Source organism: Argopecten irradians, unplaced genomic scaffold (genome assembly GCF_041381155.1).
Source record: "Argopecten irradians isolate NY unplaced genomic scaffold, Ai_NY scaffold_0485, whole genome shotgun sequence".
Classification (NCBI taxonomy): Eukaryota; Metazoa; Mollusca; class Bivalvia; order Pectinida; family Pectinidae; genus Argopecten; species Argopecten irradians.
In genome coordinates, this window is record NW_027187952.1 from 15692 (window position 1) to 28790 (window position 13099).

The following is a 13099-nucleotide window of genomic DNA, read 5'->3' on the forward strand; positions in this document are numbered from 1 at the left end:
AGTTAACGCACGGCGGACGGACGGCACGGACGAAACATGATTTAACTATAGTCATCCTGACCCCTAATAAAATTGAAATTACTGATGCCAAATGTTGGTATGAGCTTTTGATTTTGGGTAAAATATTTTTTAGAAATGTTCTGGATTGAATAGGAAGGATTTAAAAGCTTAAATTTTGGGGGTTGGATTTCAGTTGGGGCAGCATCTGTAAGGATAAATTGGATTTCGTCGATCGTCTAGATGGCTCATGATTATCTTCCACATGGATTGACTCTTCACAGGTGTTGATTCGAAAAGCTCTAAGTGCGAGAGGAGTCCCTGATTCTGTATAGGGTCAATCAAGTAGATAGGAGCTAAGCCGATTTAGACAATAGAGCCATAGTCAAAATTTGATCTAATAAGTGCCCCAAAGATACGTTAGAAGCATTTCACGGTCTGCAAATTCCATCCCAAGGTCAGAAGGACCAGGAAAGAACTCGTAAAATAAGTTCAGCGCCTTCGATCACTTTTCCTTCAGATAGATTTTGTTTATGTGGAACAAAGGACAGTTTCGATATCAAATATTTGTCCAAGAAATTTAGTTTGTTCAACTAAATATGGAATTTTAATTCCATTAAGTGTAGGCCAGGTTCAAGAGTGGTAGTGTTTTACAGAAGGCATACAAGTTTTTGCACGATCTTGAAAATCAAAGCCATTTTTCGTCATCCCCGAATTTTGTAATTTGACCTTAAAATTGTTGTAGTAGGGTATCGTTCTATAGTGAAATGTTTTATTTTATTGTCTGTAACAGGTCAAAAAATCATCCACAAATAGAGACCCTTCCGTAGATTGGCCAAGACATTTAGTTATGCTGTTAATTTTTAATCCAAAAAGTGTGACGGATAGGATACCACCCTGAGGGACGCCCATCTCCTGTGTTTCTGTTTCTGAATAAGTTGAACTCGTTTGAACTTTGAAATGCCTGTCAGATATAAAATTTGAAATAAACTTAGGCAAATTACCACGGTATATACCGAGTATCAGGGAGATCGATTTCATGATTTCCATATTGCCAAGTTGTGTCCGTATGCCTTTTCAAGGTGCAAAGAATACGGCGACAAGATGTTAGCTTTCTTCGGCAAATGCTTCTCGCATAAATGTTTCTAGTCTAACTAAGTGGTGCTATACCGTTCCCCTGCGGTTTTCTAAAGCCGCTGTGCAAAGGACGTAAAATATTGTTTGATTCCAGGAACCAAACTAATCTAGTATTTATCATACGTTCTGAGAGAGTTTTTACAAATACAACTCGTCAATGGAAATAGGACGATAGTTTATTGGCATACAGTTGCATCTTTCCCGGGCTTCGGAAGGGGTATAATAGTAGATTCCTTTCCTACGAACTATTCCGGGAATTTTGCCCGAAGAGTAAACTTGTTTAAATATAGTTTTAAAAGACATTTTAGTGAAGAGTCCCTGGTAATTTATTTTAAAAACATATATGTGAATTTACTCTGCCGAGTCCTTTGATTTTTCGAGCAAATTCATGATAACTCGAAAGGCCTATTGTATCTTTCACTAATTGGAGGATTTAAAATTAAGACGTCTCTTTCCTTTTCCTTCCTATTTTGAATTTTTTGGAACGAATTTTGACGGATGAATTGTTAGCAAAATTATTGGCAAAGGCGTCAGCTTTTTGTGGATTTGAAGAAAATATTTATTTTTGTTAAATGAGGTGGGGATGATTGTTGCTTTTCTTTTCCCACTGATGTTTACCAATCATTTCCCAAACTTTCTTCGAAGATGTATTGGAATTAATTTTTTGAGACGAACTCTTTTCCAAGTACTTTTCTTAGTCGGATTTGATGGACTTTCGAGCTTTTGCTCTCCAAATTTTAAAAGTGTTATAGTTTTGAGACGGTTGGCAGATGCCATAGTTGCCTCAGAATGAATTTCTCACCAGATCTAGGAAGGAAACATTCACTGAAAAACTCATAATTTCAGATAGTAGAGTAAAAGGCTCTTTCTAATTTTGTCGAAAGAAGAATTGTGTTTGGCATAAAAAATTGTTTATGTATTGACACTGTTAAAGAAATATCAGATGTGATTCAAAGTCCAGTTAATTTCACAACACAGATGATCATAGTTTAAAGGATAATAAGAGCTGAGTTTTTTATAGGATAAAAAACAAAGCACTAAAGGCATAGGTAATGGGAGGACATCATTTGAAAAATTTTATAAAATTACCTCAAACTTACTAAATATGCTTTTTCTGAGTGCGCATTGATTTCAAGAAATGACACAGCTTTCTAATTTTGAAGTCAGAGAAAAAAATTTGGCATGAAAATTGTTGTTGGAACAAAAAGAAAAAAGATGAGTTAAAGTGAAAGAAAGGAGATGAAAAAAAATAGACTGAAAAACATTCCTGAAATATATTAGAGAAAACAACTTTGGAGAAATCCAGATACCTGCAAATAAAGACAACAGTCATAAAAGAAAGCAAAGAAAGCCATAATGAGGATCTCACAGTTGCATTATAAAGATATTAAGAGCTGTAAATAAAACTAGTAACTATCTTACGAAACGGGAAAGACCGGGTGAAAAGTGTTGCTTGGTGTCTTCGGCGGCATGCTTCAGTGATAAGAAAAGCACTATAAAAAAAGAAATCATAGGGTCCACTATACAAGAAGACGCAACATGAATTAAGAAAGCCACAGTCTCCCAAGACACGCACCTCGGAAACATACACGCAACACACACACATACATGATTTGAAACCTTACATGACCATAGCTGTTAATAAGGACGTTAATTAATCAAAGCAAACAAACAAAATTTCAAAATACCGGAAAGAAGGAGTTCTTCAAAGATAAAATATTTGATACTGCTAATAAAACAGGATGGTAACAAGGAAAGATATTGAATATGAAAAAAAAACTATTGAAGATTTGAATTCAGTGGAACTCCCCTAAACCGGTCGTGGTCGTTGCATATAATTTCGGCCGGTTTACAGAGGGTTCGGTTTGGAGAAGTGAACTGAATTATCGATCATTACGATCCGGATTTAAACGATTGGAAGTCGTTTTTTACACTATAGTGTACTGCATGCATGTATGCCTTGTGTTCGTTAAAACCGACCGATATTGATTATTAATGTGAATGTTATCACAAAATAGAGAATCATACGTTTAAAAGGAATGGATTACAACAGTCTTGACTTTGTTACCGCTTATAAAATAACGTATTTAGTTAGTTAGTTGTTAGCGTGATTGTTCTTGGGGATGTTCTTGTCTGCACTAACCTACATACGACCGATCGCTTCCGTTAAAGCTTCAAGAATTAATTTAAGTTGATTCAAATTAAAAATGGTCTAATTACACGATGATCTAGTCGATGCCGGACATTATATGACATAGACATTTTCTAAAACAATACATGGCTTCGGCTTCTTCATACAGATAATTTGCATTTTCCAACTACATTTGTAAAAAGATAACCCATGTGAGACTGTCAAAATTGAATACGAAACTTTCTCTTTATTACTAGCTCTGCTTGTTTTCCTACACTAAACAAACCGCGTGCACGTGGTAGACCTTCGTTAAATATCTAAACAATATATGATTAAATAATTACACCACCATCTCAGGCATAATTTCCGTGTACCTACAGCTTTCATATATGTATACATGCCCCAGGATATGGCTTGCGACAACTTTGGATACAGGTACGTGTGTATTTCACGGTCGGTTGATCATACCTCAATGCAATCTATCGGTGTCGCTCAGGTAAGGCCGGTTTTCAGAAATGTATTTTAGTTACATTTGACTATTCCGATATCAAAATCGGTCCGATATTTAGAATAGGGAGGGATCGGTTTTGGAAAGTTTTATTCACTATTAATAAAGAGGAATTCATTCCGTACATGACATCCATGTTCGGTTTCTAGAGGTGATCGGTTTTGAGAAGGTTAGGTTTCGGGAAGTTACACTGTACATTGATTTACATAATGGATTCATTTAATATTTCAAAAGAATCTTATCATGAACTAAGTATGTTTTTTTGAACGCTCCCAATAAAATACTGAAAGAATAGAACAGCAAGTATGATATACAAATTACCCCAGATGGTCTTGGAGTGCAACAATCCCTGTCAAAACACCTGAAGGATGTACTTTCTCATAAACTAAAAGCAGAGGAAAACTTTGCAAAAGACGGACATATTCAGGTAAAAATATCATAGTCATTCAGATCCCCCGCCAATGGAGATATCAAAGCTGAAGTAAGTTTGATTATGGAGACTTATGTGTATGAAAACAAGAGGCCCAAAGGGCCTTAACGGTCATCTGACTACATTGGCAATAGTAAAATTAATTTCATATGGTGTCACTTTGTCAGGACCATGTCGGGATCATTTTCAATTTTCTTTCAACAAATTTTATTTCAAACAAGAAGCCCAAGGGCCTTAACATATAGGAATTAATTAGATATAGTGTCATGGTAGCCATCTTCGATTTGTGATCAACCCAGAGATGTAACAATACTTTGTTAGGACCATATCAGGATCATATTCATGAAACAAGCTTCAGCCAAATCACAACGTAGAACTTAAGAAGAAGTTCAAAATGTGTTTTCAAGATGGCCGGCTGTGGCGGCATCTTGGTTTGGGTATCAACCTAAAAAAATAACAACAACATTGTCCCTAGACCCATGTCAGGAGTCATTTCATGCAAGTTTCAGTGTGCGAAATCGCACCAGTAGAACTTGAGAAGAAGTTCAAAATGTTTTTTCAAGATGGCGGCTGTGAAGCGGCCCATCTTGATTTCGGATCGAAGTGTACAAAAATAACAACACTTTGTTTTGGACCATGTCATGATCATTTGCAAAGAAGTTTCAGTCAAATCTCACCATAGTAGAACTTGAGAAGAAACTACCACTTCAAAATGTGTTTTCAAGATGGCGGCTGTGGCGGCCATCTTGTGCATTTCAGATCGACCCGAAAAATAACAAACACTTTGTCGGACCAATGTCAGGATCATTTCATGCAAGTGATACAGTCAAAATCGCACGGCCCTAGAACTTGAGAAGAAGTTCAAAATCGTGATTTTCAAGATGGCGGCTGTCATGGCTGGCCATCTGCATTTCAGATCGACCCGAAAAAAAAACAACACTTTGTCGGGACCATGTCAGGATCATTTCATGCAAGTTTCAGTCAAATCGCACCAGTAGAACTTGAAAAGAAGTTCAAAAAAGTGTTTTTTCAAGATGGCGGCTGTGGCGGCCATCTTGGATTTCGATCGACCCGAAAATAACAACACTTTTATGAATTGGACCATGTCAGGTCATTTCAAGCAAGTTTCAGTCAAATCGCACCAGTAGAAATTGAAGAATTTTGTCAAAATGTTTTTTCAAGATTGGCGGCTGTGGCGGCCATCTTGCATTTCGGATCGACCCGAAAAATCACAACCCTTAAGTATCGGACCATGTCATTTTCGCTCATTTTCATGCAAGTTTCAGTCAAATCGTGCACAGTAGAAAAACTTGAATTCTATTAAGAAGTTCAAATGTGTTTTCAAGTGTGGACTGTGGCGGCCATCTTCATGATTATCGGATCGACCCGAAAAATAACAACACTTTGGGGAATCATTGTTTAGACATGGAGGCAAGGATCATTTCATGCAAGTTTCAGTCTAAATCGCAACCGGTAGAAAACTTGTAGAAGAAGTTCATGTGAAATGTGTTTTCAAGATGGCTCTGTGCGGCTTTTTTTGTTTGTTTTTCGTTTTGCGTTAGTGAGTTTATTACGGCACATCGGACAACTAGGTTCATTTAGGGGCCAAACTACAAAACATAGCCATTAATATCAGGATAAAAGATTCATGGTAACGAAAACAATGCAAGTAATGTCGACTAAAACACAGCGCACCTTGCTAAAACGTTAAATTTATAATACAAAAGCTAGGTTTCTGCCATGAGGATACAATAAATTTCTGTCAGCTAAAAACACATGAGAAAACTGCATGCACAATGTTACGATGAACACGATAGAAATTGTGAGTTAATACGTCGAGAATAGTGACATGATACATGATATGATAAAAGAAACGTTCATATATATTGCTTAAATACCGGGAGGATCTCGTTAGGAGATAATAATAAATACGATTATGTCTCAACGGCATTAAAGACAAACGTGTACATGTTCGGAGACAACGTAGTGGCTTATCTCGAAGTGTTTATTAAAATCAATACAATTGCAAATAAAAAAATTATGCTACCACCTGTGAAGGAGCTGAGAATCACATTGCATCTTGCAAGTACGGCTGAGGATCCTCCTCACTACTCAATAGAAAGGAATGTGGTAAAATTAGTGTTGTCCAGTGTATCCGAGCCCGAGAGAGTAAACAACTTCCTCTCTGTATCTGCGGTCTTCAATCCTACTGGAACAGTATGTCTCATGGATTAAGTGTAGGATTGAAATTTTAAACCGTTAATTGTTTGTCTTTCGGTAGACCAACCTATAGAGTATGCCAATGAGTGAGTTTGAACTGAGCCTGATCTGAATTGAAGGTTTTAATGATCGGTGTAATGGTAGATCAAATCTGTTTTGTCGCTAGGAAGGCGAATGAGCAGTCTTAGCTGCTTTAAACAAGCCTGTTCATTTCCCCCGATTATACAATTACCCACGACAGACTGGTAAAATCCCAGAGATAATGTAATTCTTTGATTTATTAGAAGATAATCGAAAATTGTACGGATAAACAGAACTTTGAGCGTGGATTAGCGTATTTTCTAGTCTTCTTGATTTCAAAGCCCGAAGAAACCGAAAGAGAGAGTCAGAACTAGAAGATTGACTTTATCCAATGATCGGTTCACCATCGATATGGTCCCAGTCAGCGCCAGACCGATAAGCAACATGCATCCGCAGAGCAAATGGAGGCAATATCCGGGAGTTCCGGATAGCAGAGAGCAGTGCATTAGAGATGAGACTACAGCATCGCTGCCGCAACATATATCAAACATGCATACAAGATCTCGTCCAGTGTATATCTTTACATGAGTCATGGAAAGCCCGTAATAGCACATACCCGACCAGGATGATATGTGTATTCTTTCGGAAATGCACTGGACTCTGCCCTCTCCATGGCAAAGATAAATTGATATAAGGTTTGTTTGAATGATCCAAGTGGTACAACCGATATAGAGTGAAACACGTCAATGGCGTCTGAAAATTCTATATTTAGTTCCTGCAAAAAAATTGAAAATACAGAAGCCAAAATGTTGGGTATGTACTTTTGATTATTGGGTCTGAATATGTCCCTGGTGTTGTGGATTAAATACAAGATTCGAAATGCTTAGGTTTTTGTGGATTGAATTTCAGATTGGGCAAGCATACGGAACGGATACATTTCATTCGTGTCGATTCGTCCCAAGCAGATGGCTCATTTAGCTTTCCCACATGGAGACCACTTCACAGGTGTTTGTACGTAAAATCACCAAGAGCCAGAACACATAGTACCATGATTCAGGAATAGGGTCACGCATCTGTAAGATAAGAGCGTGGCGAGCCAGATCCACAAGACAATACAGCCATAGTTCAAGTTTTTGAATCATAAGACTATCTGTCCTCGGTAGATAGCGACAGAAGCATTTCACGCGTCTCAGCACTCCCAATCAGAATGGGACAGAACAACGTTAGAATGTTCAAACTGCCTTCGGAGCACTTATTCCTTTACGCATGTGTATGACATATGGTGAACAAAAGACAGATTTCGAAATCTAATATTAGTCCAAGAAATTTATCTTTTGTCCTAACTACTGGAATTTATTAATTCCACAACTGTGAGGATCTTGATCTCATGCTGGTGTTTTTCGTTTTAGACAGAATCTGCATGACAGACAGTTTTTGATCTTGAAAATCAATCTCCAATGTTTCGATCAGCCCAATTTATGAGTAATTTCAGCTAAACTTTGTTGTATCTTGTCCGTATTCTAAAGTGTTCCTGGATTTTGAATCTGGTACAATCAGATCAAAGACAATCATACATCAAATAGAACACCCTTTCCCGTACATTGCGGCCAAGACTTTTAAGTTACAGCGCTTCATAATTATTACTAGCTCCAAAAAGATGATGACAGACAGGATACCACCAACCTGAGCAGCGCCCATCTCCTGTGTATTTCGTTTTCTGAATAAGTTGAACCCGTTCGAACTTATCTGAAAATGCTGTCAGATATAAAATTCTTGATAATAAACGTTTGGCAAATTACACCACGTATACCGATGTCAAGGGAGATACGTTACATGATTCCCATATTGCCAGATCATGGTGTCGTATGCCTTTTCAAGGTCAAAGAATACGGCCACCAAGACGCTCTTTCTTGGCAAATTGCCTACTCGCGACTAAATGTTTCTAGTCCAACTAAGTCGGTCTATCAACCGTTCTCCCCTCCGGTTTCTAAAGGCACACTTTCTGCCAACATGACACTAAAATACTCCTTGTTTGATTCCAGGAACCAAACTAATCTTGGTATTTATCATACGTTCTAGAGTTTTACTCTCACTCACAACTCGCTCAATGAAATAGGACAGATAATCTTATTGATGCGATCTGGTAGTCTTCTTTCCGGGCTTCGGAAGGATGGTATAATAGTAGACTATCCTTCCATGACTCATGAATCTTGCCAGAAGAGTAAAACTTGATTAATTAAATATTTTTAAAAGACATTTTAGTGAAGAGTCTGGTACATTGTTTTAAAAAAACATCACATATGGGAATTTCGCTCTGGCTTCCAGCTGCCGAGTCCTTTGATTTCTCAACAGGGACTCCGAGGCAATTCTGGTACACTCGAAAGGCCTATTGAGTAAATCTTTTCCACAAATGGAGGATTTAAAATAAAAGACGTCTCTTGTTCTTTTCTTTCCTTTTTAAATTTTTATGAAATTTTTTGGAATGATTTTTGATGGATGAATTTTTTAGCAAAGTTATTGAGAGCAAGGACGTCAGCTTATTTCGGATTTTGGAAGAAAATATATCTTAATGTTGTTAATTAGGTGGGAGGATGTTAGTTGCCTTTTCTAATTTCCCACCTGATGTTTTTCAATACATTTCCCAAACATTACTTCGAAACTCTGTAGTTGAATTAATATTTTGAGACGTTCTACCATTCACCAAGTACTATTCTTGTCGATTTTGATAGACCTATACGAGCTTCTTTTGGCTATCCAAATTTTAAAAATTGTCTTATAGTTTGAGAGACGGTATGGCGTAAGCCTCAAGTTCTCACTAGACTTAAGAAAAAAGGAATAAAAAAGAAAAAAGAAGAAAAGCCAGCAGACGTGGAATTTCTACCAGATCTAATCATAAATAAATCATTTAGAAGAGTCGAAACTTGTAGTAGGTTTTCAGAGCACACTGATTTTGGTATGTTCTTATGTAGCAAATTGATCAGTGAGCGCCTACTGTGAAAACTGTTAATGCGGGGCCATCGGAGGTTCAAAAATTTTTATTCTCAATGAGCTCCCTCTGCCGCACAAACTTTTTAAATTGAACCCAGTCCGCCTAATGTAGCATTCCAACGAGGAATAAGCTCCTCAAGTTTTGGTGGACCCTATGTTTTTTAAGTATAATTAGATAAGTGATCAGCTCCCATCAGAGATCAACCGGAATGACCATCCAATCATAAGCCAGAAAGAATTGATGGGATGGCACAATCGAAAAAGCAATGTAGGGTAAGCGAGTCCAGAGGCAGGGTGTAAAAATGCTTGAGGCATTGGTGTTATCTAAAGACATAAAGCTGGTTTTTAATTAATAAAATATCTTCAGATATACGTTCACTCACCACTATCGTCAGTGCCTCTGGGGATCCCCAGAGGCTCAATCAGACCGTTAAAGTCACCCATGATAATATATGGCACTGGCTAAGTTTGTGATACGATGTTACTTAAAGTTCACATCACAACTAAATTGGAGTATTTTGGAGTTAAATAATCATAGAACAGACTGTTATATTTCGGTGAAGACTCTTGCGCGCTTATAGCAACATTCTTTGAACAAGGTGGTAGCTTAGCTGAATGCTGTCCATGTGAGGAACCGTTTTTATGCACCGCCACCGCCACCCCACCTGATTGGTTCGGCCACCTGTTGTTGGAGTTTTGGGTGTATAGTGTAAATTGTCGGAGATTGATGGATGTCTTTACAGCATTATTTCTTGAAGGCAGATATATGGATGGTGTTTTTTTGTTTGTATAAGATGTTTTAATTCTCTCTATGTTTACGCTTTATAATCCGCGTATGTTCCATCTAGTACTTTGATAGTGTTTGGCGTCTCTATGGTTGGTCCCTGTGGATAGTTTGTCGGACCGTTGACTGGATTACTACTTGAGTATGATGGGGGTGGGGAGGGGGTTGTGGTGGCGATAAATGGTGTATTTGTCACCAACTCGCTGTCGTCCGATAGAACATCATAGATGTTTCCGTCCAAGGATAGGGTCATCTGATCCCTTACAATGGGTTTGTTGTTTATTGCAGGGAGCCTCGCCAGCTTTACCTTGGTGGTTTTTGTCTGGCGTTGCTCCTGCGGTGGTGTATCTTGCTGGTCGCTTGGCTTTCTCAGGGAGTTTTTTTACGTCAATAGACGGTGAAGATGTAGCACGTCTATGACGAGCGGCGGTAACTTTTTTTCTAATGTTCGGTGTTTGGTGTTGTGTAAGTTCTGGAGACGCCGGTGGGATTGGCGTTTTAGTTCCAGGTGGTTTTTGTTGTGGTTTTTGTTGTGGTTTGTGTTGGGGCTTATATGGACCAGACTTGAACCTGTTCGGGTCCCCTATGATTATTTTGCAGGTCTTAGCATCAGCCACTCATCTGGGACAACAATGTCCCCGATCTAGGCTTGTCCAACGCAAGGACCTGGACCAGACGCATTTTGAGACGGTGACACAGTCACTAGGCGACTATGCGCGGGATCTGATTGAGCCATAGGTTGCTCTACACTCTCAATGTCTGAACGCTCGACAACCTCGCCTCGGGGAAAGAGACACCTTGGGTACATTTGACCCGTAAATATCTCGCCTCACACCCCGAGTCCAGGCGGGACAATGGTGCGCAGCAGACGCACCCAGGGCTACACTCCCCGCAATTGACCGCAGATAGCGCCAGAGTGTTGACACAATGTCACAATTCGTTTTTTACCGTCGTGACCTTTTACGGCCAAAGGACTGAGACCATAACCATTTTTCCGACTACAATGTAGTTGCTCAATTAAGGCCATGTAAACCTCTGAAGATCTCCGCACCTCAATGGAACATAGGTGCTGTCTACAGTAGACCAAAGTAACACTTTGTATCCAACAGATACCTCTCTGTGGTAATGTGGGGTAGTCAGCGAATGTCAAAGAACAAAGTTGTTTAGCCTTGGCAGCCCCATTCTGCCGCACTTTTTTTCTCATGATGCCGATTCTAACAAGTCAGCTCAGACGCCGGAATTTTCTCCTCTTGGAAGTATGAACAGAATGTTCAGCCTCAATGTCATTTGAGCGCAAGGCTGGGCACCTGATTACCCCCTGGCTGCAATTGTAATGATGAGTGTGAGTTTTTTACACACACACTTGAGTCCGGCAAAACTTTATGGATCCAAGGAGGTTCTCCGCTTTGATTTGCTTGCGGAAAACCACAATAAGGACGATCACCGCGAACCCCACAAAGAGCTTTTCACAGTATTTGACCATCTCCAGCAATGCATTATGTGATGCCCTTGTCGCAATATTAAGGAGATAAAACCTGCAGAAGGACTTGCCACTTCTGTGTAGAGTGACATGAACCAGAAACTGTGGCAATGACGCGTGTTGTACCGCTTTTTTGTTTCTCTTTGATTTGTTTGGACGATTCCTTTTATGGTGGAACATTTTGGTTGTAGTTCATTTTGTTTGAGTTTTGGAAGCTACCTCTTTTCAAGTCTTAATTACAAATCGCTAGCTTTGGCCCTCCACCCACCTCTGTTGGCAACAGGAGGGACACGTCATCGATTACATGGGATATCCACTATGTCTCTATGTGCCATGGATACACTGATAGTAATCACACGGAAGACTTATTCGAACAAACAAAATTCAAATCAACGCCTGCGACAGCACGCTCAATGCCAATAAAAAAACAAGAAATAAGATTGTACACACTGCCAAGATCGTCATCAGAATCAAGACAATCCAAATTAAACTCACGATTGACCCTAAGCCACCGCCTTCTTGGAGATCTACGAACCAAGGGCTCGGCATGACCAGCACGATTGAAATACAGGGCCCAATACCTCTCGTCTAACCGGAGTCTGAAGCCAAAGTAGTGTGTAGCATCAAAAAAAAGGAAGAAAAAAGAGCAAAACCTATCAACCACCAGGACCTTCTTCCCCCGGATACGAGATGCAAACCCACGGCAAACAGGTTGGCTCAAATTGGAGCTACTGTGAAAGCCTCAGCTACACTGATATCAAGCAGGACGCACATCACATGGCCCCCCTGCAGCCCAGTCTCGGGACGTGGACCCAGGCTTTCATGGAGACCTCGTATGTGTTTTTAAAATCAATACAATGCAATAAAATATGCTCCACTGTGAGAGGAGAATCACATGCATGGCATGTAGGAGGATCCTCCCCTCTCAATAGATAGGAATGTGTAAAATATGTGTGTCCAGTTCGGAGCCGAGAGAGAACAACTTCCTCTCTGCGGTCTCTCCGACTGGACAGTTTAGGATTAAGTGTAGGTTGAATTTTAAACAGTTTATTGTTTGTTTCGGTAGACCACCTTTGTTGCCAATGGTGTTTGATGGCTGACTGAATTGAAGGTTTGATGTCGGTGTATGGTAGTTTCAAATCTGTTTGTGCTAGGCGAAGAGCAGTCTTAGCTGCTTTATCAGCCTGTTCATTCCCCTTTATACCCACATGACTGGGAATCCAGAGATAAGTAATTTGAGTTTTAGAAGATAATCGAAATGTTCGGATTAAAAGATTTTGGATTAGAGTATTTCTAGGGCTTCTTGATTTCAAAGCCTGAAGAACCGAAAGAGAGTCTGAACAGATGATTGCCTTTTCAATGCGGTGTTCTTCGATGTGGTCAAGCGCCAGACCGATAGCACA